Source organism: Rhamphochromis longiceps, linkage group LG3, assembly GCF_057381845.1.
Source record: "Rhamphochromis longiceps isolate RC_006_pf linkage group LG3, R_longiceps_female_GT1.1, whole genome shotgun sequence".
Classification (NCBI taxonomy): domain Eukaryota; kingdom Metazoa; phylum Chordata; class Actinopteri; order Cichliformes; family Cichlidae; genus Rhamphochromis; species Rhamphochromis longiceps.
In genome coordinates this window covers 34,854,702-34,875,383 of record NC_140559.1, presented here as the reverse complement: position 1 = coordinate 34,875,383, position 20,682 = coordinate 34,854,702, and the positions used below count along the sequence as shown (strand labels likewise).

General features: G+C 44.5%; 12 non-coding genes across 12 annotated transcripts; all 12 read left to right on the top strand.

Moving 5' to 3' along the window:
- Positions 1 to 41: 41 nt before the first annotated feature.
- Positions 42 to 113, top strand: trnae-uuc (transfer RNA glutamic acid (anticodon UUC)). The gene has a single exon. It is a non-coding gene; the product is annotated as a tRNA-Glu (tRNA).
- Positions 114 to 686: 573 nt separating this feature from the next.
- On the top strand, positions 687 to 768 carry trnal-uag (transfer RNA leucine (anticodon UAG)). Its single transcript has one exon. It is a non-coding gene; the product is annotated as a tRNA-Leu (tRNA).
- A 3,253-nt stretch (positions 769 to 4,021) lies between these two features.
- On the top strand, positions 4,022 to 4,103 carry trnal-aag (transfer RNA leucine (anticodon AAG)). The gene has a single exon. It is a non-coding gene; the product is annotated as a tRNA-Leu (tRNA).
- A 473-nt stretch (positions 4,104 to 4,576) lies between these two features.
- On the top strand, positions 4,577 to 4,648 carry trnae-uuc (transfer RNA glutamic acid (anticodon UUC)). Its single transcript has one exon. It is a non-coding gene; the product is annotated as a tRNA-Glu (tRNA).
- A 573-nt stretch (positions 4,649 to 5,221) lies between these two features.
- trnal-uag (transfer RNA leucine (anticodon UAG)) lies at positions 5,222 to 5,303 on the top strand. Its single transcript has one exon. It is a non-coding gene; the product is annotated as a tRNA-Leu (tRNA).
- A 3,247-nt stretch (positions 5,304 to 8,550) lies between these two features.
- trnal-aag (transfer RNA leucine (anticodon AAG)) lies at positions 8,551 to 8,632 on the top strand. The gene has a single exon. It is a non-coding gene; the product is annotated as a tRNA-Leu (tRNA).
- Positions 8,633 to 9,105: 473 nt separating this feature from the next.
- trnae-uuc (transfer RNA glutamic acid (anticodon UUC)) lies at positions 9,106 to 9,177 on the top strand. Its single transcript has one exon. It is a non-coding gene; the product is annotated as a tRNA-Glu (tRNA).
- A 573-nt stretch (positions 9,178 to 9,750) lies between these two features.
- On the top strand, positions 9,751 to 9,832 carry trnal-uag (transfer RNA leucine (anticodon UAG)). The gene has a single exon. It is a non-coding gene; the product is annotated as a tRNA-Leu (tRNA).
- Positions 9,833 to 13,074: 3,242 nt separating this feature from the next.
- trnal-aag (transfer RNA leucine (anticodon AAG)) lies at positions 13,075 to 13,156 on the top strand. Its single transcript has one exon. It is a non-coding gene; the product is annotated as a tRNA-Leu (tRNA).
- A 1,108-nt stretch (positions 13,157 to 14,264) lies between these two features.
- On the top strand, positions 14,265 to 14,346 carry trnal-uag (transfer RNA leucine (anticodon UAG)). The gene has a single exon. It is a non-coding gene; the product is annotated as a tRNA-Leu (tRNA).
- Positions 14,347 to 17,588: 3,242 nt separating this feature from the next.
- On the top strand, positions 17,589 to 17,670 carry trnal-aag (transfer RNA leucine (anticodon AAG)). The gene has a single exon. It is a non-coding gene; the product is annotated as a tRNA-Leu (tRNA).
- A 1,108-nt stretch (positions 17,671 to 18,778) lies between these two features.
- Positions 18,779 to 18,860, top strand: trnal-uag (transfer RNA leucine (anticodon UAG)). Its single transcript has one exon. It is a non-coding gene; the product is annotated as a tRNA-Leu (tRNA).
- Positions 18,861 to 20,682: the final 1,822 nt, after the last annotated feature.

Here is a 20,682-nt window from a genome sequence, read left to right as displayed (position 1 = left end):
CCCAGCAGCACGAGCACGACAGTGGCGCATTACCAAACCAATCCCATATGGTCTAGCGGTTAAGATTCCTGGTTTTCACCCAGGCGACCCGGGTTCAACTCCCGGTATGGGAACATGTCTTTAATGTGCCCACAAGCCAATGTGTTCTTTGTGTTAATCCCACGATGGATTACATAGGGCAAAGTTGTTGGCTGAAGGCAAACATCAGGTAAGGCTAAGCACATGGCATAACGGTTCAGATCGGGACTGTACAGTCTTCAGTGATGAGGATGTACACAAGCAGGCCTGCAATTATGAGCGGCGAGTCAAGGTGGCTGTTTATGTGAAAATCAAATGAGCTTCTTTGAAACAAGGGTGGGTGCATTAAGGGTACGTCTCTTGCCATCTTACAATGCTGTGATTGGAACCCTTCCTTGACTCTCTGTGAATGGTGATCCTGCCTGTTGATCAGTGCTTATGACAAGTTGCATATGGACAATGATGAAACTGAGCCAAGAGCCCATTGTTAATCAGGGTTGATGAACAGGTTTTAACCAGGACAGGCAGATGTTTTTGTGTCCAAAAAGTATTAAACATGTTTTTCTACAACAGTAAGAGCATCACTGAATGTTCTGAGCTCCTATTTTGTGCTGCACTTTTTCAAGTTTTACTGTCTAGAGTTTTGCGATGAGGTCCTCACTCGCAATGGTAGCATGACCGAGCGGTCTAAGGTGCTGGATTTAGGCTCCAGTCTCTTCGGAGGCGTGGGTTCGAATCCCACTGCTGCCATAGTCTTCAGGTTCTTTTCGTGTTTCTTCCATCCCCTACCAATAAATTGTAAGGGCTGCAGTGGAACTCAAATCTGTTACAGAATGTCTGTCAAGTACAGTCAAGCAGGAATCTCATCAAGAGCAATTCTTCCAAACCAGGGTGATAAGATAAGATAAGATAACCTTTATTAGTCCCACACGTGGGAAATTTGTTTTGTCACAGCAGGAAGTGGACAGTGCAAAAGTTATGAGGCAAAAATTAGAATACAATAAGAATAAATACAGTACACAACTGTACAGAATAGAATAAAATAAAATACTATATACAGTAGAATAAAATAAAATAAATATACAATAAGATAAAAATAGAATACAAATACAAATACAAATACTATATACAACTGAGTAAAAATACAACGATGACAGAAGGATTATTGCACTTAGTATTATTGCATATGTATGGATGTGTGTGCTTGATCAGTTAAAGTCTTTATTATGGAGTCTGACAGCAGTGGGGAGGAAAGACCTGCGAAATCTCTCCGTCCCACACCGTGGGTGCCGCAGTCTCCCACTGAAGGAGCTGCTCAGTGCTGTCACAGTCTGCTGCATGGGGTGGGAGATGTTGTCCAACAGGGATGACAGCTTAGCCGCCGTTCTCCTGTCACTCACCACCTCCACTGGGTCCAGAGGGCATCCTAGAACAGAGCTGGCCCTTCGGATCACCCTGTTCAGTCTCTTCCTGTCCCCAGCAGAGATGCTGCCGCCCCAGCAGACCACGCCATAAAAGATAGCAGAAGCCACAACAGAGTCATAGAAGGTCTTCAGGAGTGGGCCCTCCACTCCAAACGACCTGAGTCTCCGCAGCAGGTACAGCCTGCTCTGCCCTTTCCTGTAGAGGGCGTCTGAGTTATGAGTCCAGTCCAGTCTATTGTTCAGATGAACACCAAGGTACCTGTAGCTGTCCACAGCCTCAATGTCCATACCTTGGATGTTCAGTGGTTGCAGTGGAGAATGCTTGTGCCTGCGGAAGTCTACCACCAGTTCCTTGGTTTTACTGGCGTTGATCTGGAGGTAGTTCAGCTGGCACCAGTCCACAAAGTCTTGGGTCAGACCTCTGTACTCCTTGTCGTCCCCATCAGTGATGAGGCCGACTATTGCAGAGTCATCAGAGAACTTCTGCAGGAAGCACTGGGTGGAATTGTGGGAGAAGTCTGCAGTGTAGATGGTGAAGAGGAACGGAGCCAGAACCGTTCCCTGTGGGGCCCCCGTACTGCAGACGACCCTGTCCGACACACAGCCCTGAGTCCTCACATACTGTGGTCGGTCGGTGAGGTAGTCCAGGATCCAGGTAGTGAGGTGATGGTCCACTCCAGAGTTCTCCAGCTTATCCTTTAGAACCGAGGGAAGAATGGTGTTGAAGGCACTGGAGAAATCAAAGAACATGATTCTCACAGTGCTTCCAGCGGTCTCCATGATGTTAGGTGTTGTGCAAGTTTTCCATTCAATAAAGCCTCCAGACAAGCGGTCAGTGGTAGCTAACATTCTTTAATAATAACAAGAACAGAAGCCAAGCTTGGTGAAGGAATGCATCATTGCGGGGCAGACGATGGGCAGAGTCCCTAACTGAGTCTAGCATGGCCTTCAGTTACATACCTCTTACAGGAACTAAAGGCAGTACACAGCTGTTTTCACACCTTTGGTACCCCCACCCCCAAAGAAAGTTTCACACTCCCTTGCCACCTCTTACAGTGGAGAAGGAGACAAAAGACTCCTCCCCCCACTCTGGGTCCTTTGTGTGTGAATGCTTCCCTCAAACATCCTGAGATACCATCTGTTACCAGTATGAGTGTGAGAGACATGCTGAAATCCAGTGGCACCAAGGTATTATACAACCACAAAGGGACCATGAGTATGTTAAGCTATTTTCAGATGTGCGCTGCTATTTAACCCTCCGCACCCCATGACAGCAACGGACAGCCAGGAGTTTTTGTAGGTGAATAACATCAACATTTGACAATAATATTGCTCGGTTATGATAGTGAGGTGAGCTGTTGAGGATATCTGTTGGTAGGTGCTGTTCCTGACAATGTAGCTGCTGTTAGCAGAAACTTCTATAAGCTTTGGAGGTAATGCCACCAGACTTGGTCAATTACCCAGAAAACTCTATTGCAATGTGTGACTATAATAAAACTTGGTGTTGCAATGTGTCATTGAGAATTATTTGGAGGAATTTGGAACATCCTAAAAGGATTCTCAGGAATCTGGAACATTCCAATAGAACTCTCAAAAATCCTAAAATAGCTCTTGTGAATTCGAAACATTCTAAAAGAATTCTCAGGAATCTGGAACAGTCTAAGAACGCTCAGGAATCTGGAACATTCTAATAGAACTCTCAAAAATCCTAAAATAGCTCTTGTGAATTCGAAACATTCTAAAAGAATTCTCAGGAATACAGGGTTAACTTTTGATACTTCTTTTTAAATACTCTCATTACTACCTTTCCCTAGCCCATCGTTGTAAATAGGAATATCTTTGTAATAACTTACTTGGTTACCTTGTGGTACAAATGTAACACGAGTGTGTGTTACATGAGACTATGCTCTTGCCCTAGTTCCATTTCAGTTAATATCTGTTGAATACAATTTACAGATGTTCAAGAAATAAAACTCTCAAGTCCAATCCACTTCAAGTCCAACTTCAATAGAAGAATCAGAGCCTTCCAGAGACGGTCTCACGTCTCTCATGGTCAGTGATTTTGACCTTTCACTAATGATGTTGAAGTACAGATAGGCAACAATAGCTTCGGCTTTTGTAAGGCATCAGTGGAGAAGAAGATTAACAGAAGAGTGAGCAGGATATTGTTTGTTTTTATAATAATGCGATTAATACATGAATAAAAGAAATTCTTTTGCAAAAGTCATTTACAATGTGCAGGTGTTTCATATATTTTTATTCACAGTGTCAACACTGACTGGTTAGTGGCTACTCAAGTGTGCTTCAAGTCCACCGCATTGTAAGGTGTTAGATTGTGTGGTCTAAGGATCTGGGTTAAGACTCCAGGCTCCTCACACATGTGGGTTGAAATCCTATTGCTGCAATAAGAGTTTAACCAGGGCAGGCAGATGCTATTGTATCCAAAAACATTCAGGCAAGTATTAAACATGTTTTTCTAAAACAGCAAGAGCATCACTGAATGTTCTGGGCTTCTATTTTGTGCTGCACTTTTCAAGTTTTACTATCTAGATTTTTGCGATGAGGTCCTTACTCGCATTGGTAGCATGACCGAGCGGTCTAAGGTGCTGGATTAAGGCTCCAGTCTCTTCGGAGGCGTGGGTTCGAATCCCACTGCTGCCATAGTGTTCTAGCGGCAAAGTTTTGTTTCTTCCATGCCTTACCAATAAATTGTAAGGGCTGCAGTGGAAATCAAATCTGTTATAGAATGTCTGTCAAGTCCAAACATGCAGGAAACCCATCAGGAGCAATTCTTCCAAACCACATTAGGCACGTGCTGTAAAGTCATTTACAACTTGCATGTTTTTCATGTCTTTTTGTTCATGGTCTCATCACTGACTGGTTAGTGGACTTTCCCACATGCCACTCAAGTGTGCTTCAAGTCCAGTCCACTCCCTTGTAATGTGCTTTTGAGCAGAACCTGCAACTGCTGGAGAATTGATTAAGGTGCTGCTATGTTGGTCTCACCAAGGCTGCAGAGTGACAAGAGTATCCTTGATTTCATGACAGTGGAGCAGTCCCATATGGTCTAGCGGCTAGAATGCCTGGTTCTAACCCAGCAGCACGAGCACGACAGTGGCGCATTACCAAACCAATCCCATATGGTCTAGCGGTTAAGATTCCTGGTTTTCACCCAGGCGACCCGGGTTCAACTCCCGGTATGGGAACATGTCTTTAATGTGCCCACAAGCCAATGTGTTCTTTGTGTTAATCCCACGATGGATTACATAGGGCAAAGTTGTTGGCTGAAGGCAAACATCAGGTAAGGCTAAGCACATGGCATAACGGTTCAGATCGGGACTGTACAGTCTTCAGTGATGAGGATGTACACAAGCAGGCCTGCAATTATGAGCGGCGAGTCAAGGTGGCTGTTTATGTGAAAATCAAATGAGCTTCTTTGAAACAAGGGTGGGTGCATTAAGGGTACGTCTCTTGCCATCTTACAATGCTGTGATTGGAACCCTTCCTTGACTCTCTGTGAATGGTGATCCTGCCTGTTGATCAGTGCTTATGACAAGTTGCATATGGACAATGATGAAACTGAGCCAAGAGCCCATTGTTAATCAGGGTTGATGAACAGGTTTTAACCAGGACAGGCAGATGTTTTTGTGTCCAAAAAGTATTAAACATGTTTTTCTACAACAGTAAGAGCATCACTGAATGTTCTGAGCTCCTATTTTGTGCTGCACTTTTTCAAGTTTTACTGTCTAGAGTTTTGCGATGAGGTCCTCACTCGCAATGGTAGCATGACCGAGCGGTCTAAGGTGCTGGATTTAGGCTCCAGTCTCTTCGGAGGCGTGGGTTCGAATCCCACTGCTGCCATAGTCTTCAGGTTCTTTTCGTGTTTCTTCCATCCCCTACCAATAAATTGTAAGGGCTGCAGTGGAACTCAAATCTGTTACAGAATGTCTGTCAAGTACAGTCAAGCAGGAATCTCATCAAGAGCAATTCTTCCAAACCAGGGTGATAAGATAAGATAAGATAACCTTTATTAGTCCCACACGTGGGAAATTTGTTTTGTCACAGCAGGAAGTGGACAGTGCAAAAGTTATGAGGCAAAAATTAGAATACAATAAGAATAAATACAGTACACAACTGTACAGAATAGAATAAAATAAAATACTATATACAGTAGAATAAAATAAAATAAATATACAATAAGATAAAAATAGAATACAAATACAAATACTATATACAACTGAGTAAAAATACAACGATGACAGAAGGATTATTGCACTTAGTATTATTGCATATGTATGGATGTGTGTGCTTGATCAGTTAAAGTCTTTATTATGGAGTCTGACAGCAGTGGGGAGGAAAGACCTGCGAAATCTCTCCGTCCCACACCGTGGGTGCCGCAGTCTCCCACTGAAGGAGCTGCTCAGTGCTGTCACAGTCTGCTGCATGGGGTGGGAGATGTTGTCCAACAGGGATGACAGCTTAGCCGCCGTTCTCCTGTCACTCACCACCTCCACTGGGTCCAGAGGGCATCCTAGAACAGAGCTGGCCCTTCGGATCACCCTGTTCAGTCTCTTCCTGTCCCCAGCAGAGATGCTGCCGCCCCAGCAGACCACGGCATAAAAGATAGCAGAAGCCACAACAGAGTCATAGAAGGTCTTCAGGAGTGGGCCCTCCACTCCAAACGACCTGAGTCTCCGCAGCAGGTACAGCCTGCTCTGCCCTTTCCTGTAGAGGGCGTCTGAGTTATGAGTCCAGTCCAGTCTATTGTTCAGATGAACACCAAGGTACCTGTAGCTGTCCACAGCCTCAATGTCCATACCTTGGATGTTCAGTGGTTGCAGTGGAGAATGCTTGTGCCTGCGGAAGTCTACCACCAGTTCCTTGGTTTTACTGGTGTTGATCTGGAGGTAGTTCAGCTGGCACCAGTCCACAAAGTCTTGGGTCAGACCTCTGTACTCCTTGTCGTCCCCATCAGTGATGAGGCCGACTATTGCAGAGTCATCAGAGAACTTCTGCAGGAAGCACTGGGTGGAATTGTGGGAGAAGTCTGCAGTGTAGATGGTGAAGAGGAACGGAGCCAGAACCGTTCCCTGTGGGGCCCCCGTACTGCAGACGACCCTGTCCGACACACAGCCCTGAGTCCTCACATACTGTGGTCGGTCGGTGAGGTAGTCCAGGATCCAGGTAGTGAGGTGATGGTCCACTCCAGAGTTCTCCAGCTTATCCTTTAGAACCGAGGGAAGAATGGTGTTGAAGGCACTGGAGAAATCAAAGAACATGATTCTCACAGTGCTTCCAGCGGTCTCCATGATGTTAGGTGTTGTGCAAGTTTTCCATTCAATAAAGCCTCCAGACAAGCGGTCAGTGGTAGCTAACATTCTTTAATAATAACAAGAACAGAAGCCAAGCTTGGTGAAGGAATGCATCATTGCGGGGCAGACGATGGGCAGAGTCCCTAACTGAGTCTAGCATGGCCTTCAGTTACATACCTCTTACAGGAACTAAAGGCAGTACACAGCTGTTTTCACACCTTTGGTACCCCCACCCCCAAAGAAAGTTTCACACTCCCTTGCCACCTCTTACAGTGGAGAAGGAGACAAAAGACTCCTCCCCCCACTCTGGGTCCTTTGTGTGTGAATGCTTCCCTCAAACATCCTGAGATACCATCTGTTACCAGTATGAGTGTGAGAGACATGCTGAAATCCAGTGGCACCAAGGTATTATACAACCACAAAGGGACCATGAGTATGTTAAGCTATTTTCAGATGTGCGCTGCTATTTAACCCTCCGCACCCCATGACAGCAACGGACAGCCAGGAGTTTTTGTAGGTGAATAACATCAACATTTGACAATAATATTGCTCGGTTATGATAGTGAGATGAGCTGTTGAGGATATCTGTTGGTAGGTGCTGTTCCTGACAATGTAGCTGCTGTTAGCAGAAACTTCTATAAGCTTTGGAGGTAATGCCACCAGACTTGGTCAATTACCCAGAAAACTCTATTGCAATGTGTGACTATAATAAAACTTGGTGTTGCAATGTGTCATTGAGAATTATTTGGAGGAATTTGGAACATCCTAAAAGGATTCTCAGGAATCTGGAACATTCCAATAGAACTCTCAAAAATCCTAAAATAGCTCTTGTGAATTCGAAACATTCTAAAAGAATTCTCAGGAATCTGGAACAGTCTAAGAACGCTCAGGAATCTGGAACATTCTAATAGAACTCTCAAAAATCCTAAAATAGCTCTTGTGAATTCGAAACATTCTAAAAGAATTCTCAGGAATACAGGGTTAACTTTTGATACTTCTTTTTAAATACTCTCATTACTACCTTTCCCTAGCCCATCGTTGTAAATAGGAATATCTTTGTAATAACTTACTTGGTTACCTTGTGGTACAAATGTAACACGAGTGTGTGTTACATGAGACTATGCTCTTGCCCTAGTTCCATTTCAGTTAATATCTGTTGAATACAATTTACAGATGTTCAAGAAATAAAACTCTCAAGTCCAATCCACTTCAAGTCCAACTTCAATAGAAGAATCAGAGCCTTCCAGAGACGGTCTCACGTCTCTCATGGTCAGTCATTTTGACCTTTCACTAATGATGTTGAAGTACAGATAGGCAACAATAGCTTCGGCTTTTGTAAGGCATCAGTGGAGAAGAAGATTAACAGAAGAGTGAGCAGGATATTGTTTGTTTTTATAATAATGCGATTAATACATGAATAAAAGAAATTCTTTTGCAAAAGTCATTTACAATGTGCAGGTGTTTCATATATTTTTATTCACAGTGTCAACACTGACTGGTTAGTGGCTACTCAAGTGTGCTTCAAGTCCACCGCATTGTAAGGTGTTAGATTGTGTGGTCTAAGGATCTGGGTTAAGACTCCAGGCTCCTCACACATGTGGGTTGAAATCCTATTGCTGCAATAAGAGTTTAACCAGGGCAGGCAGATGCTATTGTATCCAAAAACATTCAGGCAAGTATTAAACATGTTTTTCTAAAACAGCAAGAGCATCACTGAATGTTCTGGGCTTCTATTTTGTGCTGCACTTTTCAAGTTTTACTATCTAGATTTTTGCGATGAGGTCCTTACTCGCATTGGTAGCATGACCGAGCGGTCTAAGGTGCTGGATTAAGGCTCCAGTCTCTTCGGAGGCGTGGGTTCGAATCCCACTGCTGCCATAGTGTTCTAGCGGCAAAGTTTTGTTTCTTCCATGCCTTACCAATAAATTGTAAGGGCTGCAGTGGAAATCAAATCTGTTATAGAATGTCTGTCAAGTCCAAACATGCAGGAAACCCATCAGGAGCAATTCTTCCAAACCACATTAGGCACGTGCTGTAAAGTCATTTACAACTTGCATGTTTTTCATGTCTTTTTGTTCATGGTCTCATCACTGACTGGTTAGTGGACTTTCCCACATGCCACTCAAGTGTGCTTCAAGTCCAGTCCACTCCCTTGTAATGTGCTTTTGAGCAGAACCTGCAACTGCTGGAGAATTGATTAAGGTGCTGCTATGTTGGTCTCACCAAGGCTGCAGAGTGACAAGAGTATCCTTGATTTCATGACAGTGGAGCAGTCCCATATGGTCTAGCGGCTAGAATGCCTGGTTCTAACCCAGCAGCACGAGCACGACAGTGGCGCATTACCAAACCAATCCCATATGGTCTAGCGGTTAAGATTCCTGGTTTTCACCCAGGCGACCCGGGTTCAACTCCCGGTATGGGAACATGTCTTTAATGTGCCCACAAGCCAATGTGTTCTTTGTGTTAATCCCACGATGGATTACATAGGGCAAAGTTGTTGGCTGAAGGCAAACATCAGGTAAGGCTAAGCACATGGCATAACGGTTCAGATCGGGACTGTACAGTCTTCAGTGATGAGGATGTACACAAGCAGGCCTGCAATTATGAGCGGCGAGTCAAGGTGGCTGTTTATGTGAAAATCAAATGAGCTTCTTTGAAACAAGGGTGGGTGCATTAAGGGTACGTCTCTTGCCATCTTACAATGCTGTGATTGGAACCCTTCCTTGACTCTCTGTGAATGGTGATCCTGCCTGTTGATCAGTGCTTATGACAAGTTGCATATGGACAATGATGAAACTGAGCCAAGAGCCCATTGTTAATCAGGGTTGATGAACAGGTTTTAACCAGGACAGGCAGATGTTTTTGTGTCCAAAAAGTATTAAACATGTTTTTCTACAACAGTAAGAGCATCACTGAATGTTCTGAGCTCCTATTTTGTGCTGCACTTTTTCAAGTTTTACTGTCTAGAGTTTTGCGATGAGGTCCTCACTCGCAATGGTAGCATGACCGAGCGGTCTAAGGTGCTGGATTTAGGCTCCAGTCTCTTCGGAGGCGTGGGTTCGAATCCCACTGCTGCCATAGTCTTCAGGTTCTTTTCGTGTTTCTTCCATCCCCTACCAATAAATTGTAAGGGCTGCAGTGGAACTCAAATCTGTTACAGAATGTCTGTCAAGTACAGTCAAGCAGGAATCTCATCAAGAGCAATTCTTCCAAACCAGGGTGATAAGATAAGATAACCTTTATTAGTCCCACACGTGGGAAATTTGTTTTGTCACAGCAGGAAGTGGACAGTGCAAAAGTTATGAGGCAAAAATTAGAATACAATAAGAATAAATACAGTACACAACTGTACAGAATAGAATAAAATAAAATACTATATACAGTAGAATAAAATAAAATAAATATACAATAAGATAAAAATAGAATACAAATACAAATACTATATACAACTGAGTAAAAATACAACGATGACAGAAGGATTATTGCACTTAGTATTATTGCATATGTATGGATGTGTGTGCTTGATCAGTTAAAGTCTTTATTATGGAGTCTGACAGCAGTGGGGAGGAAAGACCTGCGAAATCTCTCCGTCCCACACCGTGGGTGCCGCAGTCTCCCACTGAAGGAGCTGCTCAGTGCTGTCACAGTCTGCTGCATGGGGTGGGAGATGTTGTCCAACAGGGATGACAGCTTAGCCGCCGTTCTCCTGTCACTCACCACCTCCACTGGGTCCAGAGGGCATCCTAGAACAGAGCTGGCCCTTCGGATCACCCTGTTCAGTCTCTTCCTGTCCCCAGCAGAGATGCTGCCGCCCCAGCAGACCACGGCATAAAAGATAGCAGAAGCCACAACAGAGTCATAGAAGGTCTTCAGGAGTGGGCCCTCCACTCCAAACGACCTGAGTCTCCGCAGCAGGTACAGCCTGCTCTGCCCTTTCCTGTAGAGGGCGTCTGAGTTATGAGTCCAGTCCAGTCTATTGTTCAGATGAACACCAAGGTACCTGTAGCTGTCCACAGCCTCAATGTCCATACCTTGGATGTTCAGTGGTTGCAGTGGAGAATGCTTGTGCCTGCGGAAGTCTACCACCAGTTCCTTGGTTTTACTGGCGTTGATCTGGAGGTAGTTCAGCTGGCACCAGTCCACAAAGTCTTGGGTCAGACCTCTGTACTCCTTGTCGTCCCCATCAGTGATGAGGCCGACTATTGCAGAGTCATCAGAGAACTTCTGCAGGAAGCACTGGGTGGAATTGTGGGAGAAGTCTGCAGTGTAGATGGTGAAGAGGAACGGAGCCAGAACCGTTCCCTGTGGGGCCCCCGTACTGCAGACGACCCTGTCCGACACACAGCCCTGAGTCCTCACATACTGTGGTCGGTCGGTGAGGTAGTCCAGGATCCAGGTAGTGAGGTGATGGTCCACTCCAGAGTTCTCCAGCTTGTCCTTTAGAACCGAGGGAAGAATGGTGTTGAAGGCACTGGAGAAATCAAAGAACATGATTCTCACAGTGCTTCCAGCGGTCTCCATGATGTTAGGTGTTGTGCAAGTTTTCCATTCAATAAAGCCTCCAGACAAGCGGTCAGTGGTAGCTAACATTCTTTAATAATAACAAGAACAGAAGCCAAGCTTGGTGAAGGAATGCATCATTGCGGGGCAGACGATGGGCAGAGTCCCTAACTGAGTCTAGCATGGCCTTCAGTTACATACCTCTTACAGGAACTAAAGGCAGTACACAGCTGTTTTCACACCTTTGGTACCCCCACCCCCAAAGAAAGTTTCACACTCCCTTGCCACCTCTTACAGTGGAGAAGGAGACAAAAGACTCCTCCCCCCACTCTGGGTCCTTTGTGTGTGAATGCTTCCCTCAAACATCCTGAGATACCATCTGTTACCAGTATGAGTGTGAGAGACATGCTGAAATCCAGTGGCACCAAGGTATTATACAACCACAAAGGGACCATGAGTATGTTAAGCTATTTTCAGATGTGCGCTGCTATTTAACCCTCCGCACCCCATGACAGCAACGGACAGCCAGGAGTTTTTGTAGGTGAATAACATCAACATTTGACAATAATATTGCTCGGTTATGATAGTGAGGTGAGCTGTTGAGGATATCTGTTGGTAGGTGCTGTTCCTGACAATGTAGCTGCTGTTAGCAGAAACTTCTATAAGCTTTGGAGGTAATGCCACCAGACTTGGTCAATTACCCAGAAAACTCTATTGCAATGTGTGACTATAATAAAACTTGGTGTTGCAATGTGTCATTGAGAATTATTTGGAGGAATTTGGAACATCCTAAAAGGATTCTCAGGAATCTGGAACATTCCAATAGAACTCTCAAAAATCCTAAAATAGCTCTTGTGAATTCGAAACATTCTAAAAGAATTCTCAGGAATCTGGAACAGTCTAAGAACGCTCAGGAATCTGGAACATTCTAATAGAACTCTCAAAAATCCTAAAATAGCTCTTGTGAATTCGAAACATTCTAAAAGAATTCTCAGGAATACAGGGTTAACTTTTGATACTTCTTTTTAAATACTCTCATTACTACCTTTCCCTAGCCCATCGTTGTAAATAGGAATATCTTTGTAATAACTTACTTGGTTACCTTGTGGTACAAATGTAACACGAGTGTGTGTTACATGAGACTATGCTCTTGCCCTAGTTCCATTTCAGTTAATATCTGTTGAATACAATTTACAGATGTTCAAGAAATAAAACTCTCAAGTCCAATCCACTTCAAGTCCAACTTCAATAGAAGAATCAGAGCCTTCCAGAGACGGTCTCACGTCTCTCATGGTCAGTCATTTTGACCTTTCACTAATGATGTTGAAGTACAGATAGGCAACAATAGCTTCGGCTTTTGTAAGGCATCAGTGGAGAAGAAGATTAACAGAAGAGTGAGCAGGATATTGTTTGTTTTTATAATAATGCGATTAATACATGAATAAAAGAAATTCTTTTGCAAAAGTCATTTACAATGTGCAGGTGTTTCATATATTTTTATTCACAGTGTCAACACTGACTGGTTAGTGGCTACTCAAGTGTGCTTCAAGTCCACCGCATTGTAAGGTGTTAGATTGTGTGGTCTAAGGATCTGGGTTAAGACTCCAGGCTCCTCACACATGTGGGTTGAAATCCTATTGCTGCAATAAGAGTTTAACCAGGGCAGGCAGATGCTATTGTATCCAAAAACATTCAGGCAAGTATTAAACATGTTTTTCTAAAACAGCAAGAGCATCACTGAATGTTCTGGGCTTCTATTTTGTGCTGCACTTTTCAAGTTTTACTATCTAGATTTTTGCGATGAGGTCCTTACTCACATTGGTAGCATGACCGAGCGGTCTAAGGTGCTGGATTAAGGCTCCAGTCTCTTCGGAGGCGTGGGTTCGAATCCCACTGCTGCCATAGTGTTCTAGCGGCAAAGTTTTGTTTCTTCCATGCCTTACCAATAAATTGTAAGGGCTGCAGTGGAAATCAAATCTGTTATAGAATGTCTGTCAAGTCCAAACATGCAGGAAACCCATCAGGAGCAATTCTTCCAAACCACATTAGGCACGTGCTGTAAAGTCATTTACAACTTGCATGTTTTTCATGTCTTTTTGTTCATGGTCTCATCACTGACTGGTTAGTGGACTTTCCCACATGCCACTCAAGTGTGCTTCAAGTCCAGTCCACTCCCTTGTAATGTGCTTTTGAGCAGAACCTGCAACTGCTGGAGAATTGATTAAGGTGCTGCTATGTTGGTCTCACCAAGGCTGCAGAGTGACAAGAGTATCCTTGATTTCATGACAGTGGAGCAGTCCCATATGGTCTAGCGGCTAGAATGCCTGGTTCTAACCCAGCAGCACGAGCACGACAGTGGCGCATTACCAAACCAATCCCATATGGTCTAGCGGTTAAGATTCCTGGTTTTCACCCAGGCGACCCGGGTTCAACTCCCGGTATCTTTAATGTGCCCACAAGCCAATGTGTTCTTTGTGTTAATCCCACGATGGATTACATAGGGCAAAGTTGTTGGCTGAAGGCAAACATCAGGTAAGGCTAAGCACATGGCATAACGGTTCAGACCGGGACTGTACAGTCTTCAGTGATGAGGATGTACACAAGCAGGCCTGCAATTATGAGCGGCGAGTCAAGGTGGCTGTTTATGTGAAAATCAAATGAGCTTCTTTGAAACAAGGGTGGGTGCATTAAGGGTACGTCTCTTGCCATCTTACAATGCTGTGATTGGAACCCTTCCTTGACTCTCTGTGAATGGTGATCCTGCCTGTTGATCAGTGCTTATGACAAGTTGCATATGGACAATGATGAAACTGAGCCAAGAGCCCATTGTTAATCAGGGTTGATGAACAGGTTTTAACCAGGACAGGCAGATGTTTTTGTGTCCAAAAAGTATTAAACATGTTTTTCTACAACAGTAAGAGCATCACTGAATGTTCTGAGCTCCTATTTTGTGCTGCACTTTTTCAAGTTTTACTGTCTAGAGTTTTGCGATGAGGTCCTCACTCGCAATGGTAGCATGACCGAGCGGTCTAAGGTGCTGGATTTAGGCTCCAGTCTCTTCGGAGGCGTGGGTTCGAATCCCACTGCTGCCATAGTCTTCAGGTTCTTTTCGTGTTTCTTCCATCCCCTACCAATAAATTGTAAGGGCTGCAGTGGAACTCAAATCTGTTACAGAATGTCTGTCAAGTACAATCAAGCAGGAATCTCATCAAGAGCAATTCTTCCAAACCAGGGTGATAAGATAAGATAACCTTTATTAGTCCCACACGTGGGAAATTTGTTTTGTCACAGCAGGAAGTGGACAGTGCAAAAGTTATGAGGCAAAAATTAGAATACAATAAGAATAAATACAGTACACAACTGTACAGAATAGAATAAAATAAAATACTATATACAGTAGAATAAAATAAAATAAATATACAATAAGATAAAAATAGAATACAAATACAAATACTATATACAACTGAGTAAAAATACAACGATGACAGAAGGATTATTGCACTTAGTATTATTGCATATGTATGGATGTGTGTGCTTGATCAGTTAAAGTCTTTATTATGGAGTCTGACAGCAGTGGGGAGGAAAGACCTGCGAAATCTCTCCGTCCCACACCGTGGGTGCCGCAGTCTCCCACTGAAGGAGCTGCTCAGTGCTGTCACAGTCTGCTGCATGGGGTGGGAGATGTTGTCCAACAGGGATGACAGCTTAGCCGCCGTTCTCCTGTCACTCACCACCTCCACTGGGTCCAGAGGGCATCCTAGAACAGAGCTGGCCCTTCGGATCACCCTGTTCAGTCTCTTCCTGTCCCCAGCAGAGATGCTGCCGCCCCAGCAGACCACGCCATAAAAGATAGCAGAAGCCACAACAGAGTCATAGAAGGTCTTCAGGAGTGGGCCCTCCACTCCAAACGACCTGAGTCTCCGCAGCAGGTACAGCCTGCTCTGCCCTTTCCTGTAGAGGGCGTCTGAGTTATGAGTCCAGTCCAGTCTATTGTTCAGATGAACACCAAGGTACCTGTAGCTGTCCACAGCCTCAATGTCCATACCTTGGATGTTCAGTGGTTGCAGTGGAGAATGCTTGTGCCTGCGGAAGTCTACCACCAGTTCCTTGGTTTTACTGGCGTTGATCTGGAGGTAGTTCAGCTGGCACCAGTCCACAAAGTCTTGGGTCAGACCTCTGTACTCCTTGTCGTCCCCATCAGTGATGAGGCCGACTATTGCAGAGTCATCAGAGAACTTCTGCAGGAAGCACTGGGTGGAATTGTGGGAGAAGTCTGCAGTGTAGATGGTGAAGAGGAACGGAGCCAGAACCGTTCCCTGTGGGGCCCCCGTACTGCAGACGACCCTGTCCGACACACAGCCCTGAGTCCTCACATACTGTGGTCGGTCGGTGAGGTAGTCCAGGATCCAGGTAGTGAGGTGATGGTCCACTCCAGAGTTCTCCAGCTTGTCCTTTAGAACCGAGGGAAGAATGGTGTTGAAGGCACTGGAGAAATCAAAGAACATGATTCTCACAGTGCTTCCAGCGGTCTCCATGATGTTAGGTGTTGTGCAAGTTTTCCATTCAATAAAGCCTCCAGACAAGCGGTCAGTGGTAGCTAACATTCTTTAATAATAACAAGAACAGAAGCCAAGCTTGGTGAAGGAATGCATCATTGCGGGGCAGACGATGGGCAGAGTCCCTAACTGAGTCTAGCATGGCCTTCAGTTACATACCTCTTACAGGAACTAAAGGCAGTACACAGCTGTTTTCACACCTTTGGTACCCCCACCCCCAAAGAAAGTTTCACACTCCCTTGCCACCTCTTACAGTGGAGAAGGAGACAAAAGACTCCTCCCCCCACTCTGGGTCCTTTATGTGTGAATGCTTCCCTCAAACATCCTGAGATACCATCTGTTACCAGTATGAGTGTGAGAGACATGCTGAAATCCAGTGGCACCAAGGTATTATACAACCACAAAGGGACCATGAGTATGTTAAGCTATTTTCAGATGTGCGCTGCTATTTAACCCTCCGCACCCCATGACAGCAACGGACAGCCAGGAGTTTTTGTAGGTGAATAACATCAACATTTGACAATAATATTGCTCGGTTATGATAGTGAGGTGAGCTGTTGAGGATATCTGTTGGTAGGTGCTGTTCCTGACAATGTAGCTGCTGTTAGCAGAAACTTCTATAAGCTTTGGAGGTAATGCCACCAGACTTGGTCAATTACCCAGAAAACTCTATTGCAATGTGTGACTATAATAAAACTTGGTGTTGCAATGTGTCATTGAGAATTATTTGGAGGAATTTGGAACATCCTAAAAGGATTCTCAGGAATCTGGAACATTCCAATAGAACTCTCAAAAATCCTAAAATAGCTCTTGTGAATTCGAAACATTCTAAAAGAATTCTCAGGAATCTGGAACAGTCTAAGAACGCTCAGGAATCTGGAACATTCTAATAGAACTCTCAAAAATCCTAAAATAGCTCTTGTGAATTCGAAACATTCTAAAAGAATTCTCAGGAATACAGGGTTAACTTTTGATACTTCTTTTTAAATACTCTCATTACTACCTTTCCCTAGCCCATCGTTGTAAATAGGAATATCTTTGTAATAACTTACTTGGTTACCTTGTGGTACAAATGTAACACGAGTGTGTGTTACATGAGACTATGCTCTTGCCCTAGTTCCATTTCAGTTAATATCTGTTGAATACAATTTACAGATGTTCAAGAAATAAAACTCTCAAGTCCAATCCACTTCAAGTCCAACTTCAATAGAAGAATCAGAGCCTTCCAGAGACGGTCTCACGTCTCTCATGGTCAGTCATTTTGACCTTTCACTAATGATGTTGAAGTACAGATAGGCAACAATAGCTTCGGCTTTTGTAAGGCATCAGTGGAGAAGAAGATTAACAGAAGAGTGAGCAGGATATTGTTTGTTTTTATAATAATGCGATTAATACATGAATAAAAGAAATTCTTTTGCAAAAGTCATTTACAATGTGCAGGTGTTTCATATATTTTTATTCACAGTGTCAACACTGACTGGTTAGTGGCTACTCAAGTGTGCTTCAAGTCCACCGCATTGTAAGGTGTTAGATTGTGTGGTCTAAGGATCTGGGTTAAGACTCCAGGCTCCTCACACATGTGGGTTGAAATCCTATTGCTGCAATAAGAGTTTAACCAGGGCAGGCAGATGCTATTGTATCCAAAAACATTCAGGCAAGTATTAAACATGTTTTTCTAAAACAGCAAGAGCATCACTGAATGTTCTGGGCTTCTATTTTGTGCTGCACTTTTCAAGTTTTACTATCTAGATTTTTGCGATGAGGTCCTTACTCACATTGGTAGCATGACCGAGCGGTCTAAGGTGCTGGATTAAGGCTCCAGTCTCTTCGGAGGCGTGGGTTCGAATCCCACTGCTGCCATAGTGTTCTAGCGGCAAAGTTTTGTTTCTTCCATGCCTTACCAATAAATTGTAAGGGCTGCAGTGGAAATCAAATCTGTTATAGAATGTCTGTCAAGTCCAAACATGCAGGAAACCCATCAGGAGCAATTCTTCCAAACCACATTAGGCACGTGCTGTAAAGTCATTTACAACTTGCATGTTTTTCATGTCTTTTTGTTCATGGTCTCATCACTGACTGGTTAGTGGACTTTCCCACATGCCACTCAAGTGTGCTTCAAGTCCAGTCCACTCCCTTGTAATGTGCTTTTGAGCAGAACCTGCAACTGCTGGAGAATTGATTAAGGTGCTGCTATGTTGGTCTCACCAAGGCTGCAGAGTGACAAGAGTATCCTTGATTTCATGACAGTGGAGCAGTCCCATATGGTCTAGCGGCTAGAATGCCTGGTTCTAACCCAGCAGCACGAGCACGACAGTGGCGCATTACCAAACCAATCCCATATGGTCTAGCGGTTAAGATTCCTGGTTTTCACCCAGGCGACCCGGGTTCAACTCCCGGTATCTTTAATGTGCCCACAAGCCAATGTGTTCTTTGTGTTAATCCCACGATGGATTACATAGGGCAAAGTTGTTGGCTGAAGGCAAACATCAGGTAAGGCTAAGCACATGGCATAACGGTTCAGACCGGGACTGTACAGTCTTCAGTGATGAGGATGTACACAAGCAGGCCTGCAATTATGAGCGGCGAGTCAAGGTGGCTGTTTATGTGAAAATCAAATGAGCTTCTTTGAAACAAGGGTGGGTGCATTAAGGGTACGTCTCTTGCCATCTTACAATGCTGTGATTGGAACCCTTCCTTGACTCTCTGTGAATGGTGATCCTGCCTGTTGATCAGTGCTTATGACAAGTTGCATATGGACAATGATGAAACTGAGCCAAGAGCCCATTGTTAATCAGGGTTGATGAACAGGTTTTAACCAGGACAGGCAGATGTTTTTGTGTCCAAAAAGTATTAAACATGTTTTTCTACAACAGTAAGAGCATCACTGAATGTTCTGAGCTCCTATTTTGTGCTGCACTTTTTCAAGTTTTACTGTCTAGAGTTTTGCGATGAGGTCCTCACTCGCAATGGTAGCATGACCGAGCGGTCTAAGGTGCTGGATTTAGGCTCCAGTCTCTTCGGAGGCGTGGGTTCGAATCCCACTGCTGCCATAGTCTTCAGGTTCTTTTCGTGTTTCTTCCATCCCCTACCAATAAATTGTAAGGGCTGCAGTGGAACTCAAATCTGTTACAGAATGTCTGTCAAGTACAATCAAGCAGGAATCTCATCAAGAGCAATTCTTCCAAACCAGGGTGATAAGATAAGATAACCTTTATTAGTCCCACACGTGGGAAATTTGTTTTGTCACAGCAGGAAGTGGACAGTGCAAAAGTTATGAGGCAAAAATTAGAATACAATAAGAATAAATACAGTACACAACTGTACAGAATAGAATAAAATAAAATACTATATACAGTAGAATAAAATAAAATAAATATACAATAAGATAAAAATAGAATACAAATACAAATACTATATACAACTGAGTAAAAATACAACGATGACAGAAGGATTATTGCACTTAGTATTATTGCATATGTATGGATGTGTGTGCTTGATCAGTTAAAGTCTTTATTATGGAGTCTGACAGCAGTGGGGAGGAAAGACCTGCGAAATCTCTCCGTCCCACACCGTGGGTGCCGCAGTCTCCCACTGAAGGAGCTGCTCAGTGCTGTCACAGTCTGCTGCATGGGGTGGGAGATGTTGTCCAACAGGGATGACAGCTTAGCCGCCGTTCTCCTGTCACTCACCACCTCCACTGGGTCCAGAGGGCATCCTAGAACAGAGCTGGCCCTTCGGATCACCCTGTTCAGTCTCTTCCTGTCCCCAGCAGAGATGCTGCCGCCCCAGCAGACCACGCCATAAAAGATAGCAGAAGCCACAACAGAGTCATAGAAGGTCTTCAGGAGTGGGCCCTCCACTCCAAACGACCTGAGTCTCCGCAGCAGGTACAGCCTGCTCTGCCCTTTCCTGTAGAGGGCGTCTGAGTTATGAGTCCAGTCCAGTCTATTGTTCAGATGAACACCAAGGTACCTGTAGCTGTCCACAGCCTCAATGTCCATACCTTGGATGTTCAGTGGTTGCAGTGGAGAATGCTTGTGCCTGCGGAAGTCTACCACCAGTTCCTTGGTTTTACTGGCATTGATCTGGAGGTAGTTCAGCTGGCACCAGTCCACAAAGTCTTGGGTCAGACCTCTGTACTCCTTGTCGTCCCCATCAGTGATGAGGCCGACTATTGCAGAGTCATCAGAGAACTTCTGCAGGAAGCACTGGGTGGAATTGTGGGAGAAGTCTGCAGTGTAGATGGTGAAGAGGAACGGAGCCAGAACCGTTCCCTGTGGGGCCCCCGTACTGCAGACGACCCTGTCCGACACACAGCCCTGAGTCCTCACATACTGTGGTCGGTCGGTGAGGTAGTCCAGGATCCAGGTAGTGAGGTGATGGTCCACTCCAGAGTTCTCCAGCTTATCCTTTAGAACCGAGGGAAGAATGGTGTTGAAGGCACTGGAGAAATCAAAGAACATGATTCTCACAGTGCTTCCAGCGGTCTCCATGATGTTAGGTGTTGTGCAAGTTTTCCATTCAATAAAGCCTCCAGACAAGCGGTCAGTGGTAGCTAACATTCTTTAATAATAACAAGAACAGAAGCCAAGCTTGGTGAAGGAATGCATCATTGCGGGGCAGACGATGGGCAGAGTCCCTAACTGAGTCTAGCATGGCCTTCAGTTACATACCTCTTACAGGAACTAAAGGCAGTACACAGCTGTTTTCACACCTTTGGTACCCCCACCCCCAAAGAAAGTTTCACACTCCCTTGCCACCTCTTACAGTGGAGAAGGAGACAAAAGACTCCTCCCCCCACTCTGGGTCCTTTATGTGTGAATGCTTCCCTCAAACATCCTGAGATACCATCTGTTACCAGTATGAGTGTGA